The following is a 22,742-nucleotide window of genomic DNA, read 5'->3' as shown; positions in this document are numbered from 1 at the left end:
CTCCTGGGTATTTATATTCTGTTGAATAAACCTGATCTCTCTTTCCTACTTATTTCTATTTCATTGTGTTGAGTATTACCTTCCTGGTTTGGTTGAACACAGTAAAGCTGGGGTTTTATTTGGAGTCTTCACTGGGTGGTGAAGGAGCTGCATTTTCCTTGAACTGATGTTGCTTCATGGGATAAGGCTTATTAGATGGAGAGGAAGATGCGTGAGAGATGTCAGAGCTGGGTACGCATAGGCATAATTTAAAAGCAATATGGTACCTGTATCTAGCAGTATTTTCACAAAGGTAATTACCGGTGTTTTAACCCATTGCTAAAAGCTTGCATGTGATAGATGTCTCTTCAGCAATTGGACTTTCTAAAGAAAGATGTAGTGATAATTCTGTTCATCTTTAGTCTTGATTTGAATTCTTTTGACCTAAGAATTTCAGATTCAGACAGTGACATTTAGTGTGTCGCTGAAGTTTTGTAGCTTAGGTGCTGTGCAAAGCAGTCTGGGGGTTTTGTTTTGGTTTTGTAGGGAATCACCTCATTGCTAGACAGTTTATTTAAAAAAAAAAAAAATCACTACTCCCCACGCACACATATCTTTTGTTTCCCTGAGAGCAAAACTCCTTTGAGAGGAGGAGGATGTTCAGAAAAAAGCTTGCAATGAACTTTTTAGCAAAAGAAGAATTTAACGAGTTGTAGTAATATAAATTCAAAGACATCTTAAGGAATTTTAGTGCAAAGGTAATGATTCAGCAACATCTTCCTTTTGATGTTTCTTGAAGTCAAAACTTGGTTTCCATTCATTGGATATGTACACTTATACTAACTATAGTATCACTATGTGCTTTTACTAATTTAGCAGGGCCCACTTCATAAAAAGTCCTTTGCCCTCAACACTGCAATTTTTGCCTTCTATTTGATTGCTTAATGAGATGAAAGATATATTTTGATATTTCATTCTTTTCTTCCGTTGCAACTGTGACCTACTATGTACATGAAAGGCACCTTTCCATTTGGGATTTTCATTTAAGCACTTAAGTAAATGCTTTGCAAAATTAGGGCCCTAACCAGGAATATTATTCTCCTTGTTTAATATTTAAATAAGACATAAAACAGGGTTTTCTTGTCACCCCCAATTTGATTTTCTGATATCCTTCTTTCCATAATTGCTTGATTGTTGATAAAAACTATTGAATGACACTATGCTTTGAATCTCAAACAGTGTCTTAGAAAATACTGGGGCAGTTTCTTATGTTGGATTCTGGAGAGTACTGAGCATCTGTGACCATTTCATAGTTAATGCCCCCCAAGAATGCTTAGTGTGTTTTCAAACTCGAAATAAAGACTGTTGTTTGTATTTCCATGCTTCTTAGATGAGTGGGAGCCAGAGCATTTGGTAGAGCAATTAAATTTCCATAATGCTGTTATATAATGGTAAAAAATGTGCAGGGTGGTATGTGTATGGTTGGTAATAAAGATGAAATTAATGAAGAATGTAAATGGTCTTGTATATCTCTCTGCATTTCTGAAGCACTCATGATTACTTGTGTTGCGGAAAGGATTTTGGCACAGGTGCAATGAATGAGTTATGCCATTTGGGCCGTGCTAGATCTCAAAAAATAATACTTCTGTGATCCTGGAAAATGCACTGAAAAGTTTTGCCCTACAAACTGCATGCATCTGAATAATGTCTTTTCTCATTTGAAGCTTTGAGGCTTTTCATCAAATGTTGTTTCTCTTAGATTTAGTTGTTTTCCCTGACAACCTAATACCCTTCTCAAATCAAACAAGTTTGTTTCATATGTTGCTTTTAATATTTGGTATTGCATTTGTTCAGAGCTCTAGAAATTAAGAATGAGAATGTATTAATAACTATAACAGCAAGTCAAGAATATTTTAGGTTAGTATTCTCACCTCTGGCTTGACAGTAACATGCATGTAAGAAAATAACTTGAGAAAAGCAGTAGAAAAACTTGGTATTTTTTATGAGTCTAGTTAGTTGTACATGCTAAATCTGATATATGTCTAGCAAAATAGTTGGTTGTATGCTCTAAATGTGATAAGAAAAGTACAGTGAGCTTATAGATCCAGATGTGCTGACTGGCATTGATGTCAGCCAAATCTATTATGTTAATAGTTTAAGGGAATTGACCAAACCCAAGCTTTATCTCTGTTCCTTTTTAAAAGTGCCATAGGATTTTTTACATCAGTCTGGATGGTGCCAAAACCAGACAGATGGCACTAACCTTGGTTTAAAGCTGAGAGTGCATCCAAATAGTGTTGCAAAGCTTTCAGTGTGCATGTTGTGTCAACAGAAGAGGGTTTTTTGTATCACCATAAGCAGAACCCTCAGACTTTTCATTTTAAAGGTACCCAATTATCAAGTGTGCCTATTTAGTGGGTGGGTTGCTTTGCAGTGTTCTAATAAAACGTTAGGTTTCTTGATCTGCTTTGCTTTGCTAAGGAGAAAGATGCCACTGATGCAGGCCAAGTAGTAATGGAAAACAAGGAGGTTAAGTGCTGAACTTATGTTATAGTGGTATTATAGTGGCCAGTGCTTCAGAAATGCAGGCAGAAGGATTGTTGTCAGATCCATGTTTAGACTGTGGAAGAAAAAAGGATAACAGCATTCTATAGGAAAATATCTCCCCTACTTAGTGTTTGGAGTAGACCTAAATCTCACCTTTTCTGACGACTTCTTCTCTGGGAGAAGAATCCTTAATAGATGTTAAAAACAAACACACACACACCCCCCAAAATCTACCTCATGCTAAGCATCCAGAATGAAAAAAACACAAACAAACAAAGGAATCAAACCACCCTGGGTTTCTTTTTGTAGCTGTAAAATAATGTAACAAAAGCTCAGAGGTTTATCAAAATCATTAATTAATGCTTTTAAAGCATTCACATAGTGTAATGTTGAGCAATATATAAAAGCAAAAGAAGAAATTAAAGTGTTCTGCTTAAGAGTATGATTTGAATAGGACACAGAGAGGCCTGTACTGCTCGTTAAATAATAAAGATAAAATGATTGGTTCCTTACATAGTGTGTGCAAGGCAACCTGAACATTAAGTGCAATAGAAGACTTAACAGGGAGGGAGAAAGGAGGGAGTCAAGTAATTAAAAATATGTTGAAGTGCATTAACACCAGTTACAGCTGTTGTCATGTGGTTTAATCATCTTTCCTGTTTGTTTCAACATGATGATCTTGAGTAAACTGTGAACATATAAAACTGGACATTGTAGTGGAGTCCATAGTTTCTGAATTAATGTATAATGCTGTCAATACCAAAGGGAGATTTGAATGATGCTACTTAAAAAGCTATGTATTAGATATGTTGTTGCAGCAAATGTCCAGCTCTCTCAAAGACCTATGATAATCTGTGATCTGCAAGTAAGTTCTTAAAGTAATTCTGGGATGTTATCAATTGAAATGTAATGTAATGAAGATAGGGATTGTGCCTTTTCTGAGGGAAGAAAATGGATTGGATTTTATCCTGTGCTTATGAGATTTAGATACAAAATGCAACCGGTTGTATGGGAATTTAATTTAGAAGGATGATCTCTCTGTGGCATGACATTTGAAATAATCAGTGAGAAGGGTAGACTGAAATCCAGTAGTGTTCAGATATAAGTAAGTTCTTTTACTTTGAAAAGTGTAATTACATACTGTGTATGGATACTGTTTATAATGTGTTTATAATAATTCTGTTTAAATCACAGTAGTGAAGAATTCCATTCAATGCTGCTTTTAATGTGGCTTTGCGTTATGGAGAATTATATGAGTTTGCATTTAATTTTTTGGGTTTCCATTTTAATGGAAATTCCTTCAAAAATGCATGAGCAAAACCTGGTTTTATAGTGGGATTTTAGCAATGATTTCTTTAAGTAGCCAAGTCCAGGTAGTACAATTGCTCTTCATGCAACATGCTGTTTAATTAAGAAACTATCAACCAAAGAATGTGAACTGCAAAGCTGAAGTGTGTGATAAAATAAAATAATGAGAATGTAGGAAATTCTGAGAGGGAAGTAAAACTCTTGTGTATTGGGTCCTAGAAGAAAACAAGCTGCCAGTTCCACCAGGTGCCTTTCCTAGGAGCAGACTTAACACTTATTACAGAATTTGTCTTGAAAATACCGGTATTTGAACTAAAGAATTTGCAGATTTGCTTGAGAAACAAAACAGATTGTGTGTTGAAAGACTGAGCTGCTAGCAAAATGCTCGATCATGTCAGACTTATACAAACTGATCTCCTGTGTATTGCACCATGTCCTAGAAAACTGGAAGCCATGAACACAAGAACTTATATTTTAAGGAGTTTTGTGACAGCTTATGAAAAATAGCTTTTCCAGTTTTTACATGAAACTTCTACCTTAAAGAAGCTGATGAAATAGGTGGTAATTTTTAACACAAGCAGTGACAAAATAAACACCATCTGCTAGTGTTGACTTATTCCATAGTATTCTCATGCTGGGTGATTTTATTTCACTTTTTTTCAGTAATAGTTAATGACACATCTGCTGTGTGGTAGAGGTGCATTTTCAGTGATTAAATATGGATGTAAGTTTAGGGAAAACAATAATGAAACTTTTTCAGGGAAGTGAAGATAATATTAAACTACTAAAAGGAACTTGCAAAATATATAGCTGTGTTGATGCCTTTTTTTTATTTTGGTCTGATTAATATTTTCGTTCAAAATAATTTTGGATCAAAAATGTTAAGCTTCTATTTATTCTTTAAAAATACCTGGCTGTCATGGAAAACTTCTCATTTAGTCTTTTACCAAACCAAAAATCTTTCTACAATGACTTTGTCAGTCCTCTAAGCAAGCCGCGTTTTTTCTGTCATGCCCATAAATCTGGGGCTTTGAAGACAGAGCAGGTTCAAGTGTCGGGTGGGATCTGTGTCAGGTTTGTTTACACAGGAGAAAGCATTTAAGGGAGCATAATGTGCAGTGCCATCATTGCAACTACGGAACAAAATAATAAGGTTTATCTCAAGATCCACTTGACTACTGTACAATAAGAAATTCTACATACATGCAGAGTTGTTTACTTTTATAGAGTATGTCTTTATTCTGTAAAGCTCTGTGAAGCTATCTTTCCTCCCCGGCAAGGCTGTAAGACAAGATGTAATTATCTGGTGTCCTTGGGTTATTCAGACAAAGACATTATTCCATAATTTGTGGCATTTGGTGGTGTGGCATGTTTTCTTCCCTTTGGTAGAGCTTGGTAGTCCTGTTGTCCCTGAAGAGCAGTCTCTTCCCAAGTTACCCCGGTATGTCCTGCCTTTTCCTTCTCCGAAGTCTTTGTTGTGGGAATTCCTGTTTAGCACTTTACTGCAGGGGCATTAACATAGTCGTCCACTATGCAAAATCCAAGCAATTGGGCTGTTAAACATGTGTTTACCATGCTAAATCATATGTCCCTATGCTGTTAGCAGTATAAGTAGATTTTAACAAATCCACAAAACTAAATGTCTGTATCCCCATATGGATGGGTGGATATTTAATTTTAAGATTTTGACATAGAATTTAAAGCCATGGATTTGGAAACCGTAGGAGAAAAAGCCAACAACTTCAGTTACTTTAGTAGGTGAAAAAAACAGTATGGACTCCACAGAGACATTCATTTAGACTCTTTGTCAAAAACTTTAAAAATCTCACATGAAAACAAAATTAGTGTCTTCCCTTCCTGTCACCAAGGTCTGCATAATGCTATGAAATCCTTGTCCTCCTCTTACGGTTTCATAAAATGTTTCGACAAGTTATGCAAGTAAAACTGTATACAATATAAAAAGAAAACTACATCAGGAAAAAAACAGAGTATAAACAATTTTGAAAGGAATTGTGATTTGTTAGTTTGTTGGGAGTCTTGAAACATACAGTAATGAAATGAAGCTTTACATTACCTCCTTATGAGCACTGGCAACAGAAATATTGATAGAAATATGTTGAAGGGTAAACATCTGTACCTGTAGCTGTTTTAATACTTTTATTCAAAATTCATTCGATTTATTATTTTAGTAATGAATGCGTAGAAAAGCAGTGCCTGTGAAGTAATATGCAATTAATGTTAATTCTTCTGATAAAAGAAAAAAAAAGAGCAATCTGACTTAGTGGATTTTTGTCTTTACAGGCTGCATAGTAATTAAAAATTGGAATGAGAATTCACACGAGTTGCACTAGATGTGTGTTGGGTATATTAGATAGTGAGCATCTGAAGTCATCCCATGTTCCTTAGCAGTGATAAACAGATTTACATAAGTTAAATACTTACATTTCAAACCTTTTGACTTGACCTGATCTGTGCAAACATTGCATTTATGAATTATCAAACCTCTTTGAAAGACAGCCTTATGTATTTGTATTATCATTTATGTTAATCTGAAACATTTCTCAAGCTGCTGTGCATGAAGTTAGGATGAAAAATCCCTTACTTATTCATACCCATATGTATGCTGTGAAACTTGAATAAGAAGGGAGACAAGAAAAAGTGATTTAAATATACATATATATATGTATTTTTAATACTAGTGCCATAATTCCGTAGTTTATGTTTACTTATATCCACTGCTAGGGTAAAAGTGGAGGGAGCCTGACCAGTGATTTCTTTGTGCATGTACGTAGCTTGCTTTTATAAGCACTTTCTTTTGTTTGGATTATGAACTGGGAAAGCTATGTGCTTTATTCCAAACTGGATCTGTGTCTGGGGCAAAATTTTTATAGTCTTTAATTGATTACAATATACATTACATGATACATTACATTATTTTTTTTAATATGGAAAAGCAACAAGGAAATTATGACAGTAAATTATTTTAAACATGTTACTTGCGAACTCTTCCCTGTATTAAAGATTTTTATATCAATGATGTGTAACTACATTTAGAAGCTGTCAGAGGAAGGCCAAGCATTTTGATAGAAAGGTAGATAGCTTATTGTATCTGAAGAATTAAATGTGTTTGAGATAAGCAGAGGTGAAAAGCCAAGACATACAGCACACTGCTTGATATCCATTTCCTTACTGGGACAAGTGGGTTCAGTATTTTCAACCAAGTTCACCATATTTCTGCTGCCAGTAACACTTACAGTTATATCTGGTAATACATTTTCATGCTTCTTCAAAATGTATTTCCTTAAACAGGATTGTTAGACGTTGGTATTTGATCACGATATAATTGTTTAGAACCTGAGTGATGGTTCGGTACAGTGACTGTGCCTCAGAGACAGGTTTTTATGTAGCGTACATGCCTACAGCCAGGCCAGACTTGATTGTACTTGGGTTATATTTTTATTTAGAATGAAATCTATGTTTCCTGGTCAGAGTCTGGAGTAAGAAAATACTGTGCTTCACATCCCACATGGCTTGAACTACTTTGTCCTGATTAATGAGAAAATTGAATGTGATGTTAATGCCAGGAGGCCCCCGAAAGGACTTGCTGAAACACTGATGTAATCTTTTTGTGACTGGTTGTTTTTTTGTTTTGTTTTGTTTTTTTAATATAACATGATTTTTATTTGATTAAATAACATGTTGAAGTGGGAAATTGAGTGTGTTTTTGAAAACTAAGTGATCTGCAACTAGGAAAAAAAATCAGGTGGCCTCTGTCTCCTTAGATACCAGAAGTCTTCATCCGTTAGCTATCTAGCTTGCAAAATCTACACTCTGAGTGCTGTAATGTAATCATTGTTATGGCAGAACTGTACTGCTCGCTTTCTTTCCTCTTCCCATGCAAAGGATACTTGGTGATTCTCAGGATTAGTTGTGGATGTTGCCCCTGAGTTATGATTCTGAAATTTGACTGGGTATCATGTGATATCATTGTCATTTTAGGAAACTTATATTGGTGCTTCTTTTAAATAGCAAAACCAGCGTGTGCAACCTTCCTGACAGCTTATTCCACAGTACAGACTGAACAGCCACATGTTGTAATTCACGAAGTGCCTGGTTTAGTTACTAGAATTGATATATTCAGAGTGATAGAAGTCATCTCTTCTTTTACCCACTGTAAGGCCTCATTCTCTTTAGGGAAGGCCTTGTCAAAGGTAACAGAACTGCACTGACAGTAAAACTTCTACTTGTCTTCTACCCTGAGCATTAAGGTTTGGATCCTTCATTTCATAGATTTGTCTCAGAACCAGCTTCATTTTAGGTTGGTTTCCGAACATTGTGTCTCATTAAAAGTTAGTTCTTTAAAAAAACTGCAGGTTCCTTATCTTCAAGGCAGTATTCAATAGACCTGCAATCTCTTGAATACAGGAAGAAATTAAGACTAAACCAGGAAATTAAGACCAGAACGGCCGTGACTGTGCGGTAGTTACATGTAGTAAAGGCTCAAGTACTTGTACTCTGCAACCAGTGGCAGGATTGAAATAAGAAAAGTATGTTTCAGCGAGGTTTAGGTGAATCTAAGGAAGATAGGTAGGATTGGCATGTATTGAGTTCTTCATTTTCTAAGTCATGTCTGTGATATGCATTATTGACATCCCCTTTAAGGTGGCTCAGAGTTGGTCAAATTTGCAGTGTTAGGAAGCAATGTCATTTCAGGTATGCATAGTTGGTTCATATTTTTATTTAGAATGAAAGCTTTGTTTCTCGGTTGAAGACTGGAGTAAGAAAATACTGTGCTTCACATCCCACGTAGCTTGGACTACCTGGTCCTGATTAACGAGAAAATTGAATGTGGTGTTAATGCCAGAGGGCCCTGAAAGGGCATAGGTATGCAGAGTGGTTAATACTGCTACTCAAGTAATAAAGTATTAGTAATTTGAAAAGTAGTAAAAATGTTAATTATTACAAAAAAAATTAAATTATATCTGTTTTCCTTTACTGTGTTTTCAGATATGTCCTAAATCTGTGGTGGTAGTAAAAATCAAATTGTCTCAAATTTAAATGTGAAGGAATGGGAAAGGACAGAAATATATTTTTAGGTATGAGTACAGATACACTGAATACATGTGGAGATTCATTCAGACAAAACCTGGAATCGATAAAATCTAAGCAGTTGAGCTGCTTCCTATGAATTAAGAAATGTTATATAAAAACAGCTAAACAGCTGTCACTGTTCACCTTCAGGGATTTTAGGTGAAATCATTCCTGAGCAGGAGCACTTGGGTTGTAGCTGGTTTGGCTGAGGATATTTGAATTTTGCATTTTAGTTATGAAGTTCAACAGTTCATTGGGTCTTTACAGTGGTTTAGTTCTCCAGAGTGAGAAGCTGGGGTGGGAAGAAGTATTTGGACTGGTGAAACCTTAGAATAGTTCTGTGGTAGTTGGAGTAGATTGTTGGGGTACAAACTATAGGGTACTATAGCCTCAAACCTTCCTGATGTGATCATTCCTCCATGATTTATCTTTATTGTAACAATATAAAAGGACTGAATTTGATGTACTGAGGCTTCGAAGTAAATTTTAAGCTGGGGGTTTTTTTAGAAAATTTAGAAAAATTATGTTAACAAGATGGAGGCGGCATAATTATAGAAAGCTTCTGCCTCTGTTTTCCTTGTCAAAATTAATATAGAAATACATATTTTTAAAATCTGTATGCCAAATATGTGTACCTAGCTGAATTCCTTAGTCTGCTTTTAATTAATTTAAATGCAGTCCTAAATTTGGTTCCTTGACCAGGTCATGCTTCTGAGTATTATTTTACATGACAATCAAATCAGCATTTAGAAATTCCCTTTCCTTCACCGTCATTGTTCTCATTGTAGAAATACCTACTTCAATATTCATACTTTTTTCTAACCTCAGCCTGAGGTAGGAATTCCAGGTGAGAGTTCATGGAGTTCCTATTAAATTAAAGTTTTCCAGAAGAATTGGGTGGTATTAGGTACTTGGACTTTTTCAAGTTCCCTCTGAAGTGTTGTCTGTTATCATTCACTTTCTGTTACATTGTGGATCTTGAGAAATTGTAATTTCTGAAATGTGCCTTTTTTTGTTCACCCTGGAGTGTGTTGCGGTGACTTGACTTCTCATTTGCAATGAGTTAGCCAGCTAAGGTTAGTGTTGGTTGTATTTATAGAATTTGATTAATAAATACTGACCTAAGTGAGAGTATAACCTCTGGCTAGACCACTGGAGTGTAGAGTGTCTTCAACCTCTGGAAAACTGTGCTGTTTTTAATAACATGTGTTTCCAAAAAAACCTGCCAAAAATAAACTTAGTAAAGACGGGGTTGTTTATTCCAAGCCCTGTTGACACAAGGAGTTATTAAGCCTCCTTGTTGAGGAGGTATGTAAGCACAGGATTCTATGGAAAGTTATTATTTATACACATTCTATAGGTTTAAAAGATACATTATGGCTTTTTTTCCCTACACGCAAGTCCTTTGCAGTGAGCTGTTTTCTGGAGTTATAAGGGCTTCTATGTTTAGTTTTCCTTCAGGTGCTGTTACTTGCAGAAGTGCCCTACCTAATATAGCAGGGATTCCCCCGAGAGAGTAATACAGGGCAAACCACTGTGCTGCTTTTCTTGACATAGTGACCTACTCTCCTTTTATTTTTCCCACATCTGCCGTGGATTTATACTGGCCAAGTTTAAGTCTCTTCGCATAAACATAAGCAAACTAGAAGTATGTTTAAACCTGACTCCCAAAGATGAATAGTGCAGCATGTGTGGTTTCACCTGTATCATAAGAACTAGAGATATGTGTACAAAAACTTTATTCCTACAAGCACCCTCCCTGGTGTTAACATCAACTGAGATTTGCAATCATATACTTTTATCAGTCACAGATATTTCTTTTGTCTTTTTCAGTTGCATCCATACATTTTTGAAAATGAGGGTAAAGCAGAAGCAATATTTTCTTAAAACTTTAGATTTCCTTTTTGTATTTCGTTTTGGTTTATTTTGTTCAGGCTGTGTAGGAAGCCATTTCATAGAGAGAGAGGAGGAGGTCCTTTTAATTGCACTGTTTAATGCTTTGGAGCTGAACAGAGGCAAACCTATAATATCTATTTCAGAAAATGAAAAATAATTACTTGTACTTGATCTTTTTGAAGATATGCAATTTCTACATTTAATCTGGAAATCCTGCAGTTTATTAAAATATCTACTTAGTTTTCTTCAACTGTGTACATACAGGTGTTTCCTAAACACTGTTCTTGAACTAGATTCTAATTAGCTATTGAGGCTGACTTTGAAAGAAACAAAACAGAAAAAAACAAACATATTTTGTACAAGGTTCCTACTACATACAATTGGAAAACTTTGAATGCTTCAGTTATCTATGTCTTTTAAACTCGTAATAGCAAAATATGAGAGAATTTGAATCCCTCTAACTTTTCCTACTGTACTTTAACTTTGTATACATTTGCTACAGGTTCCCATTTGCTTATAGTTAGACTTCCCAACAGAATTTCTTTAATTTATAGATGAAAAAAATTATGTATGTGCACATGACAGGGGTGTGTGTGTATTTGTAGTGCATCAAGAAGGTTATAGGCATAGCTGTGTCTCTGTGTAATACCTATTATTACATGTACAGAAATAGATCCTTGAATTATATTTATACCCAAATTTTGAAATACAGTGGAATAATGGGCACATCTCTGTGTCCGTGATCAGTGGGGCACAGGTCCTGCGGACTCCAGCAGGGCCAGCCCTTCAGCTGGTGTGTGCGGGGGTGGGGGATGGCAGCGGAGCAGTGTTTCATAGCTGGCTGTGGGGCTGTGGTTACAGAGGTACAGTCAAGAGGCCTCTAACATGTTGCATGTTTGAATGAAACACACCATTTCTTATTGTGTAGTAGACAAAATGATTTCTTTAAACCTTTCTTTGCTTAGTCTACTTAAATTTACAGCCATTATTAAGCTAAAGGAGCATAGCCAATGAAGGTTTTGTGCAGAAAGATTATAGGTCACGTAATGATAAGAGACAAATCTTTTTGAAATGTAAAATTTAATAATAATAATTTGTATTTAATAAAATGAATCTTTTCAGGTAACATCTCAATCCATTCATTTTTTGAAGTGTCGTGTATAGAAGATCTTTTTGTCTTGCTTACTGTAATTCACAGGACTTGAATAGCCATATGTCCTTATCTTAATATCCATCTATCATCTGTTGCACTGTGGTGCAACCCTTTCTGAGCCTTTTTTACATTTGCAAGAAAGTCAGATTGTACAAACAGCATAATGTATATTGCTTTGGGTTGGTGTTTTTTGGGTGTGTGTGTTTTATTTTGTTTGAAACACTAGTCTGGTTGGTATTCGGATGTACTGTGTGAAGCTGTGGCTAGAACAGCTCAGCTTGCCTTACCGGCTTAGAGTAGAAAATGCAGGTACTACTCTGGAAGTGTTATCATTTAATAAAAGCGTGACAGATGACTGCTTATTTTAGTTGGAGGGGAATGTGTAATGTAATTTCAATTTCCTTTTATAGACACATCTGCAACGGGTTCTATTCTTCTGTTGTTTTTGATAGAAAAACATACAGAATGTAACTTTCTCAATTTCCAGAATGATGTTAACTTTTGAAGTTAATCTCTGTCAGTTTTTTCTCTTTACTCCAAAGTAACAGTATGTCTCTTTTTTCCTTTGTCTCACGTGGCAACTATTACTGTCTGTGATGTGATAAGTTAATTATGTTACATTTCATTTTAAGGGATATTAGCTGAAAATAAACAATTTGATTTCATAATCCACATCTTGGTCAAAAGTCAGGGTTCTTTTTTTTTTTTCTATTTCACCATGCATTTTTAGATTCCCCTGTATCATCTTATAGCTGGGTATTCTCTTGCAAAGCTCAGCTGTCTACTCCTCTCCCGGCAGTGCATCTCACAAACACACACTTAATGCTGCCAGCAGACACGTGGCTGTGGTTCACTGCACTGTTAATTCTTAATCATCAATTTGTTGAAGTAATGTTTGAACCTGTTGGCTTAAACATAGTTCACTTCTTAAGTATGTTAATCAAAAGGTTTGATTGAAGAGGTATTAGTAAAATTATATTGCTTTTAAACTGTTGCTTCTTTATAACATAGGGGTGTAAACCCAAGTTTTTCTTCTATAATGGAAAGAGGTTGCATTTCCAGAAACTGGGGGGCAAATACACTGAAAAGTGTTACGCTGTAGCAATAGGATAGACTGATGGAGCGTTTGGCTACTGAGAACTTGAGGAGCAATGACACAAGCTGTGCATGCTTCCTAAAGAGGACAGAATAGTTGAGAAAGATAAATTTCCAAGATCTTAGCATTCCTGATGTGTTCTTTCAGTTCTTTGATGAATATTATAAAAAATTAGTTTTCAAGTAAATTATGCTGTTCAACAGGTACTTTGCTGGAGGTTGGGGGAGAATAAAATTTGTGGTAAGCTCATGCCACCCTGTCATTACTAGAACGACTGTCCTACGTGGGCATGTTTTTGTTAGTTGAAAACCTACATCAACTTAGTATCCAAATGATTGTAAGCATAAAGGAAAACTGTGTTTCAAGTGAATTTGCATTTTAAAATAATAAAGATGTGCATGTACTGTATGAATTGTTTACGTATGCCTCACAAAATCCACCGCCTTCACAGTACTTTGTCGTTCTTGTTGCTAGGTATATTTCATACTATGCCAAAGTTCACGGGTGGTAGTGTGAGCAGATGTTTACTGTTCCAAAATGCACATGCAAGTGAAGGCAAAGGGCTGTAAATCTGGGCTGCAGCACAAGTTGTGCTTTCCTGAGTGACCATGCTAAGAGGCAAAGTGTATAATTAATCTATGCTAAACATGCACAAGATGTAGAGGAGTAAACTGAGTTCTAAACATACTCTAGCAGCTGCTTCAACGTAATTCCTTTTCCAATAAGCCGAAGATTTCATTGAAAGGGAGTCCAGCATACACTCTGTATTGGATTCTTTTCAGCCAGTCAAGAGACTCAGCAGTTAGTACACTAGAGGCAAAATTAATCAAAAGCTAACAGAACTGTTGAAAGAAAGCATTTTATACTTAAACCAGTACCTAGGGATTTTTTTTTAGCTAGAAATATGACATACATGGTTCTTTTAGTTCAGTGTGAAAGCAAAGTACATAAATCAGTAGGATTCTCCTGGATGCATTTAAGGACAGCATCTGCCCACCCTGTATAATGCTGCCTAATGTAGTTTGATCTGCAGTTTTTCTGGTGCTCCAGAAGCCTCTGAAGCACGTGATATTTGGTTCCCATGAGTCTTAACTGTCTGCCAGATCTCAGTTATCCCAAGGTGTCTTGTTATTGCAGCTGGGTCAGGAGATAGTTTTCCTTGGCAGATTTTTTTTTTTAATTTTTTTTTTTAATTTTTTTTTTTTTAATTTTTATTTTTATTTTATTAAAAAAAAAATAAAGCCAGTTAAGGTTTGACAGCTAGGGACATCTTTGAAAGAATTTTAAGTGTATCTTCATAAGGCATGGAATGGTTAAGAGACAAAATGTACTTGAGTAAAATATCCTATTCTTGTTCATATGGTAAAATTGGAGGATGTCATGTTTGCTTGCTGTGTTTACTGGTGGCGAGAATTATTTATTCTATAAATTTAAAATTTGGGGTGGGTTATTTTATTTTTCTGTTGTCTTGTTTTGTTGGGTTTTTTTTCAAAGCACCATGGTAAACTCTAGCAGCTTGATTGGGGTTTTTTTTGAGAGAGATCCCAGAAGAAATGGAGGAGGCAGGTCCTTATTTTTAAATCACATTTTTCAAAGTTACTGTATGAAAATGTCTATTTCCTTAATATATGTTTATATCCATGTATGTTCACATTTCTTTCCCCACCTCATCCCCCTTGCATATCACATGTAGATTGGGAGAGTCAGGATTACTAGCAGACTTCTTGTTAATGAAAAGCGGTGACACTTGCTTTATTGTTCATTGAAGGCTTTCTTCTGACCAAGATAAATGACATGCTTGGGGTTACTGGGAAAATGTGATTTCATCATTGAGTGGGGGAGCGTTGAAACAGTCTTCCTGATTTACAAATAAGTTATGAATGTGCCAGATCTGACAAAAAGAAACATTTATTCTCCTGCCTGAAGGTCTGATGCTGAAGTCACTTGAACATTGTGCCTTGCAGTCATCTATTTCATATAGGTTCCAGTAAATAACAAATGTTTAAGTTCTAGAAATAATCTCCATTATTCATGTAAAATCACATTGCATAATTTGTCTAAAAAGAATCGTAGTGTACACAGGAAAAGTAGTTGAGTCTACGTGTGTGAGAGGATCTAATATGCTTGTGACAACAGAATTTAGACTTCTTATGTCATCAGTAGCAAAGGTAAGGGCTCTAAGCTCGTCTCTTCCTCTTTCTGCTCCTATTTGAGGCACCACAAATAGGAATCGGAGGTTACAATATCTGGGTATTCCTATAGAGAATGAAAATGAGCAAGAAGTTAACCTTACCAAACTTTGAGGTTGGCTCTTGAGATTGGTGTGTTGGAACAGATGGCCTCGGGAGGTCCCTTTTAACCTTAATTGTTCTGTGAGTCTGTATTAATATCTCAATGCATAATTCTGTGGCGTAGAAAGAAGATAATTAATTTGTATAAGTCCTGTACTTTGTTTCCTGAAGTCATAATAATCTTGACCTAAGTGTAGGCACTTATGCCTCTGAGTCTTTTGATATCATTTTTGGAACTGTACATCTGTTCAGAACCCGGATTATTGCTTGGTGCGCTGTATCGCTGTGGGTTATTCCACCGACATGAATAGCAAAGTAGTGGAGAGCTACCATTCTGCAGTAAGTGATGCCTGTATCCAAGATTTCTGATATTTCCTGGAATTGATCTTATATCATCAAAAAATCTTATCTGATCACAAAGTTCTCTGTTGCAGATGAGACAGCAGTACTTGAACTTCTGCATTAGTTAAACGTTAAATTGTAGGAGGATGCCAGATGAGAAACAAGTGTTTTTCCTAGGTTGGCAGACTGAAGGGTGGGCCTGTTGTGGGGTCCTGTTGCTACTTGTAACAAAGGGTTTGTTGCCTTGTAACGTGATGTCAGTTCCGTGCTTAAATAAGAATTAAAACACTAGAAATTACCCTGTAAGTAATTAACAAGGTCTGAATCCTCCTGTACCTCCCATGTGTATTTGAGAGAATTGACTGTTCTTTCTCTGCATGGCATATATTTGGTAAATCTACAAGGTGCAAGGAAAGGTCAGCAGTAACAATTGCTTTACAAACTGGCGGACTGCCAGCACAGGATCAAAATTTTAGTCTCAGAATGTTTTGTGTAAATTTGCAATAGAGAGTCTGCTGCTGTGCTAGGTTTTACAAGACTGTAACAAACTGTTCTCTTCATTCCTCTATTAGACATGTTACTTCACATACCTGAATGTAACAGGATTATGTCAAAAATCACACATTTCTTGTTATTTATCGGACAACAATGCACAACTGGTAAATTGTCCTGGTTTTGTGCTTTCCAAAAGTGTTAAAATGAATGCCTAGGTATACGTTTGGAATATGTTACTGAAGAGATAAATTTGTCCATGGGAAATCAAAAGGTTGGCTGTTCTGCACATGTTCTTCACCATTACATTAAGAAGGTTTTCTTAGGTTTCAGGGTTTGGTGTGGCTCTTCATAATGTATTTTATGGTTTCATTGTTATTCATTGCAGTTTCTTTTCATTTTCATTGAAATGAGTAGCTATGGTTACTGTATGGCTACTGCAGTCCCATGCAGTGAGGCTTTGAGGGTTTTTAATTGTTGTGTGATGTATGTTTTCAGACTGTAGTAGGAATTCTTCAGTTTCCAGCCCTAACTCTTTATTTCTTGGCAAAATAAAATCTGATCACAGCAGTTCCGTAAGCCTGCCTGAAACAAGGGAATTAGGTAAAAGTTGAGGTTTGAATAATGATGTTAACCCTTTTGAGAAGAAGCATGCGTGCTTTTGGTCAAGGGAATAGAATTTGGAAAGAGAAACTGTTTTAGTAAACACTGTCATGGTTGCAGGTGACTATGAAAAATGGAAAATTTGCTCAAGATAAATGCTGTAGTGGTTACACTACAGCCGGCCAGCATGTTTGGGAGAACTCAGATGACATCTGACGGGGAAAAGACATAAGAGAAAACTGTAGTAAGACATGAGATATTTCTCAGTGCTGGGTAAGCTTGCTAGGTATTCACCAAGATAAAACTGGACATAAATTGTTGGGTTCATGTTCACCATAACCTAAGCAAAACAAGTGTTATGCATACTGTATGCAAAGGGGTTAGAATCAATTGTGTGAGCTCCTGTGTCCCGTTTTATATTTTGTTTACAGAGCCATGAGATCTATTTAAAAAGAAAATTGGGAATGTTACTTAAACCGCTAGGGCTTCTCAGCATTGCTTTATGAGCAAAGCGGCAGCAAACATCTAGTATCCATATGGGGTGCCTGATAACAGTGGCTATTTTCCAGGATTAGACATGTTCTTCCGTAGCGAGTGTAAGGCCACTATTCTGTGCCACACCGTTCTGTGCCGTTGTTGCTTCTGGCGTAAGGTGGCATGGCAGGGAAACAGCGTTTATCTGAGACTTGACAATAGCATGCTAATGTCTGGCTGCCAGACCAACTTGTCTGAGCTGCAGGAGTCTACATTTAAATCAAAGTCATTAGGCTATTTCACATTAGAAAAGAAGCTAGTAATTTCAGTGAATTTTATAATATTTTCACACTGTGTGTGTGCGCTCATGCAAAACTCATACTCATCTGGTTACTTTTATATAATTTTCATACATATTCCTGATTTTTATTGAAAAAAATACCACCTTAGTAGTTAGTATACATTATTTCATTCTTGTTCCCTAAGCAGTAGCTAAAAACCAGCAAAATGAAACAATGAGATTAACTTGCTTCTTTCTGATAATGGCTATTTGCTGATTTATTGGTAATCAGCAAAGCAAATATTAAAAAGTGTAATTGTTGACAAATAAGCTAAATTATAGTTTTGATGCATCGGTTCCTATGTAGTGCTTTGCTGCAGGCTGCCTGATGGATGCCTTCACTGTACGTTCTGGTTGTGGGTTTTTTTAACAAATGCAATACAATGAAAAAGGAAGAAATTGAGGAAAGGAGATACATGTAAGCTGAAGGGACATAAATAAGTTTGAGTTCACGGGGGGAATGACTGTTCAGAAGTAGGACATGTTGGATGTGGGACATTTTATCAAAGGTAACGGTTACAACAGCTATTGAAAAGAACACAAAGCTGACTGGAACAAATAATAGAAGGATTTTTATAGTGTTAGAAAATCTTGCCATTAACTGAACACAATATGCAGGAGCAAACATATGGATCAGTCTCATTAAGAACAAAGACAGTTGCTGGAGATGAACCTCAAAGGAAGAAGGGAAGTGGCATTTCACTTCGGGAAAGACAAAAGAATAATGGGGTTAAATTAGAGCAACATCACATTATCACACTGGTGGAGTTTAGACAAAGACAGAGTGCACAATAGTGGGTCTTGCTCTGCCTGGAAAAACAAGCAAAAGAAAGGACTGAGTCTGTTACAGGCATAATAAAGTTTTGTTTGCTTGTTTTTCAGTGTTTCAGTGTAGCAAGTTCTTTCCAGTTTTTGTGCTATGAGTCTGTGCAGCTTGGGCAGTGTTGGTTCCGTAGATGGTGCTGCCACACGGAATACCCAGAAGAACCCCTCAGCACTGAGTGTAATGAATTTGCTTTTCTTTTCCTTTCCTTTTTAAAGCATGTTGGTAGCTAAAACTTTTATATAATCTTTAGTCCTAATTCCTCCAGCTGAATGGCTCGATTTTAAGTGATGGACTGCAGGCATTCAGCTGTCTTACATGCTCTGCTTTTTCGTTACAATAGTGTGGACATGTTGGTAACCTGTATGTTGAAATGTATCAGCTGTCCTTTTTGCTGAAATTCCCGTTTCTGTGCCTGGCTGATGGCACTTTGCTATACAGTATATATACGCTATGCAGGGAATATGAGTGCATAGAGCATTCGTTAAGTGGCACCTTTAACACAAAGCACAAAAAAGCCCATGTACAGGTTAGCATCTGAATTTCGACTGATGATAACTCTGTACTAATTGGTTATCTGGATGTTAGTAAACAAAACAGGGAAAAGAAATAAGAAGATGAAATATAGGAGATGTTTCTGTGTCGTTTGTTTGGGGTTTTTTTCTGCTTCCCTTCAACAGGTCTGTGAATGCTGTTAGATGTTTGTAGGGGCACTGTCTTGGTTTGCTGCGTGATGTAAGACAGAATTTCTCAGACAGGTAGGCTTCTGTTTTTCACCTTGATCCCTAAATCAGGCAGACAGGTACTCTTTATCATCCTCTGGTTAAAATAAATAAATCAGTCACGGCTTTTTCTTCATTGTGCTTTTGAGCTCCCTTGTCAACAAGTCTGGTTATCTTCTATGCTGTGTTCCTTTCTTTTGTTGCATCCTAGTTCACTTTTCGTCTTTCTCTCCCATTCCCCCCAGTTGTATTCCCCTGCATCTTAAATAGTTCATTTAAGTAGCAGACTTCCAGAGGAATCTTGATATGATCTCCCATTATGGAGATTCCAATCTGTTACAGAACCACAATTCAATCTGTTAGCTAGATAAGACTTCAAGAATTTTTTTAGGCTTTAAGAACTTTGTTATAAAATGAATCAATTTAATATGCAGCTAACAATACGGTATAATATTTACAGTAATGTTTTAATAAAAATGTGATTATATGCCAAGGCAAGGTATTACTGAGGTGATAATTTAAAGGACCCAAAGATAAATTTACAAATTGCAAAGAAAACAGAGTTACATCTAAGCCTTATAAGAAATGGATGTTTTAATATTAAAAAAGAAAACAGGAGAATGGGGGAAAATAAATCCATTCTTTTAGGTGCTGAGATTCCTGTGATGTGCAAAATCACTTTTCTGTAGCCATGATCCTGTTGTAACATTGTACTACTGGGGTGCTGCAGTATCGTGCTGCATGCGGTAAGACTGCACTGTGGAAAATAAAGCAGAAATAACACCTGATTAGAAATATTTATAACACTGGCATAGGATCTGCTACCTGGCCTGAGATTACGTTGTGACTGTTAGGAATGATAAAACTGGGTGGTTTTTTTGTTTGGTTTGGGTTTTTTGTTTGTTTGGTTTTTTTGTTTGTTTGTTTGTTTTGTTTTGTTTTTGCAAAATGTTATTTATTTATTTTAATTATAAAAAAAAACCCAAAAACCAAACCCCCAAAAAAAACACCAAACCAGTAACTTGTTGTTTTGGGAGTATTAAGCACAATAGGAGACTAACAATGTCAAACTTGATCAGAAAAAGTCTCTAAATGTCACTTGTCATCTTTTGCGAGTATAGAGTTGACATGATGGTATGTGAATGTCTTAAGTATGCGTTAAGAGATTAACATTTTATCATTTTGCTGTCTTAAGAATTAGTTGGTTATGTGGTTACATTGTCCCTAGCACATGAACAGATTGACAAGACAAACAAGTATTTAGATAAATAAACTTTATTAACCTTGTGTTAGAGTCAAGGACGTTCACAGTCCCTGATGAACCAGAGAGCCTGGAATCAGTAGTTTATCAAAATTCTGTTAAAAATTACAACTTCTGGAAAACTTCTAAACCAGATTAATCCAGAATCTGTTTCGAATTAAAAGGAAGCAGAAACAGAATATATCCATAATGAAGGCGAAGGCCAAGTCCTCCGATCTGTAGCCCAGAGTAATTGCTGAAGGTTAGCTGGTGACGGAGCACGAGCCTGGGAGGCGTGCGGTTCAGAGCAGGGTGCCAAATGATTGATCCTCGCAGAGAGGGAAAAATAAAGGAGTTCAGCTCTTGAAGTGCTTGTCTTCATTGTAATGCTATCTTGGTCATGAACATAAGGCCGCTCTGAAGTTACTCTATCCTCTCTCATGTTGCCCTCGCTGCCATGTATGCCTAGTATGTCTGGCGTAATGAAATGAGCTCTTCTAGGATTCCTTTCTGGTGGACTGATGGAGAATGTTGTCTTTCCAAAGAATATATGGAGAATTGCAGGGAAGATGCAGGGAAGCATTGGATGCCAGATTTAGGGAGTAAATACACTTTTTTTTTTTTTTTTTCTTTCTTTTTTTGTCAATTCAGTTGGAGCAGTTTAAGAAGGTATGGCTTCGGTCACACCTTATCCCTCGTCAGGAGGCCACCGCTACATCAAGCGTGGGGCACTGAGGAAGTATATGAATACTTGAAGTTTACTTCTGTAACTGATGAGGTTAACTCAGATGAAAGCACATTAAAAAAAGATAATCTCTTTTGCATATGTTATAATACATTATTGTTTTTAATGTATTTCAGCAAGTTATATGACTTGTCTATCCTGCATCTAAATATGTCATAGTTATTTTTCCCAATTTACTCTGTACCTACGGCCATTGTTATGCAGCAGAGCTAGAGCTTTTCTGCATAAGGGCACCGAGCTTCGTTATCGTCTGTTAAGTAGAATGATAAGCTTCATTTTCTTTATTGATTCATGAGACACTTTTTGAAATATTGTGATTTCTGTTCAAGCAAAAAGTATTTCGATGACCATGTTTGCCATCCTCCTTATAATTCTGTCAATATGTATTGTGAGTTAGAAGGAAAAATGGGTAGTTGTGGCTGGGTCAGATAGCAGGAATTTACAGAGAGCTCAGTGTTCTGTGTTGCATCCAGCAAGGTCTGTCTTCCTTTGAAGCAGGAATGACCTCTCTGACTGAATACCAGGGAAGTTCAAAACCCTCTAATTTTCCTTGAAATCTATTTTTATCATGATCAGGGTGGGCAAAGTTAAGAAGTACAAGACTGACAATCCAGAAAGGAAAAAATGCCTTTACAGAATGGTGCAGATATTTTGTAGCAGAATTTAAGTGCCTCTTTTGGGGGGGCTTTGTCATTTTTATGGTGTGCAGCATGTTACTGAGGAATGCCTAATTATTCAATTCAATTTCAAATTAGAAATTCTAAAATAAATTATAATAATTTATGAATACCACTGCAAAATCATAACATTTGATTGGCATCAGTGACTGTTACTGTCATCGGCAGTACCATTAATATTGAGAGAAAAATGTACACTTAAGAAGAAGAAAATACCTCAAATATGAATTCAGAAGTATATATAAACTGTACAAGTAAGTGTGTGTAAGTATGTATATGTGCACTAGAAATATTTCATAGGAAGCCACGTGAACAACCCAGGGTATCTGGGTGAATTAGATAAAATCACTTTCCATAATTCACATTTTAAACTTGAGGACTGACCTACAGTACCAGAAACAATTTAGAGATTCTGAGAAAAATTAATGTAATGGCATTTGGCATTACACACAATGGACATTAGGACTTTTTTGAAAGTGTGTACAAAATCTGTTAGGTACAGTTTAATATTGCACTTCTGCTAATACTCTATGCTGCTCCCTAAAATAAAAATTGTTACAACAACTCCACTACAACAATAGTTGATGCACCGATCCTATGTCTATCCCAGATCCCTCTTTGGCTCGTAAAATGTCCCATCTGGAATTTGTGCTTGGATGGGAGAAAAACAGGAGCAGAGAAGAAATTGCTTTAACACTTAAAAATTTTAAAGATTTTTTCCAAGGTCTCATACTGCGAAGAATAAGAGCATTAAAGAAGTTAGGATGTTAAAAGATTTTCAGTGCTACCCCTGCTAAATCTGTCAATCACGTTGATTCTTTTCAGCTTTTTGCAGTTCTGTTGCATATTAAGAAGATAATATTTACACATTTTATATGATCCATCAACTGAGATGTCCCCATTGATTCCAAAAAGGTATTTGA

The 22,742-nt window shown here is 36.2% G+C and overlaps 1 protein-coding gene across 5 annotated transcripts in view; it reads left to right on the top strand.

The window, feature by feature from the left end:
* The window catches only part of TENM2 (teneurin transmembrane protein 2), a 698,234-nt gene that overhangs the window by 380,801 nt on the left and 294,691 nt on the right, over positions 1 to 22,742 (top strand). The gene's annotated exons all lie outside the window — the stretch shown is intronic.

The sequence above is a fragment of the Falco cherrug genome, chromosome 8, assembly GCF_023634085.1.
Source record: "Falco cherrug isolate bFalChe1 chromosome 8, bFalChe1.pri, whole genome shotgun sequence".
In the NCBI taxonomy this organism is placed as follows: domain Eukaryota; kingdom Metazoa; phylum Chordata; class Aves; order Falconiformes; family Falconidae; genus Falco; species Falco cherrug.
The sequence above is the reverse complement of the archived record's forward strand: the minus strand, read 5'-3'. Positions and strand labels throughout refer to the sequence as shown.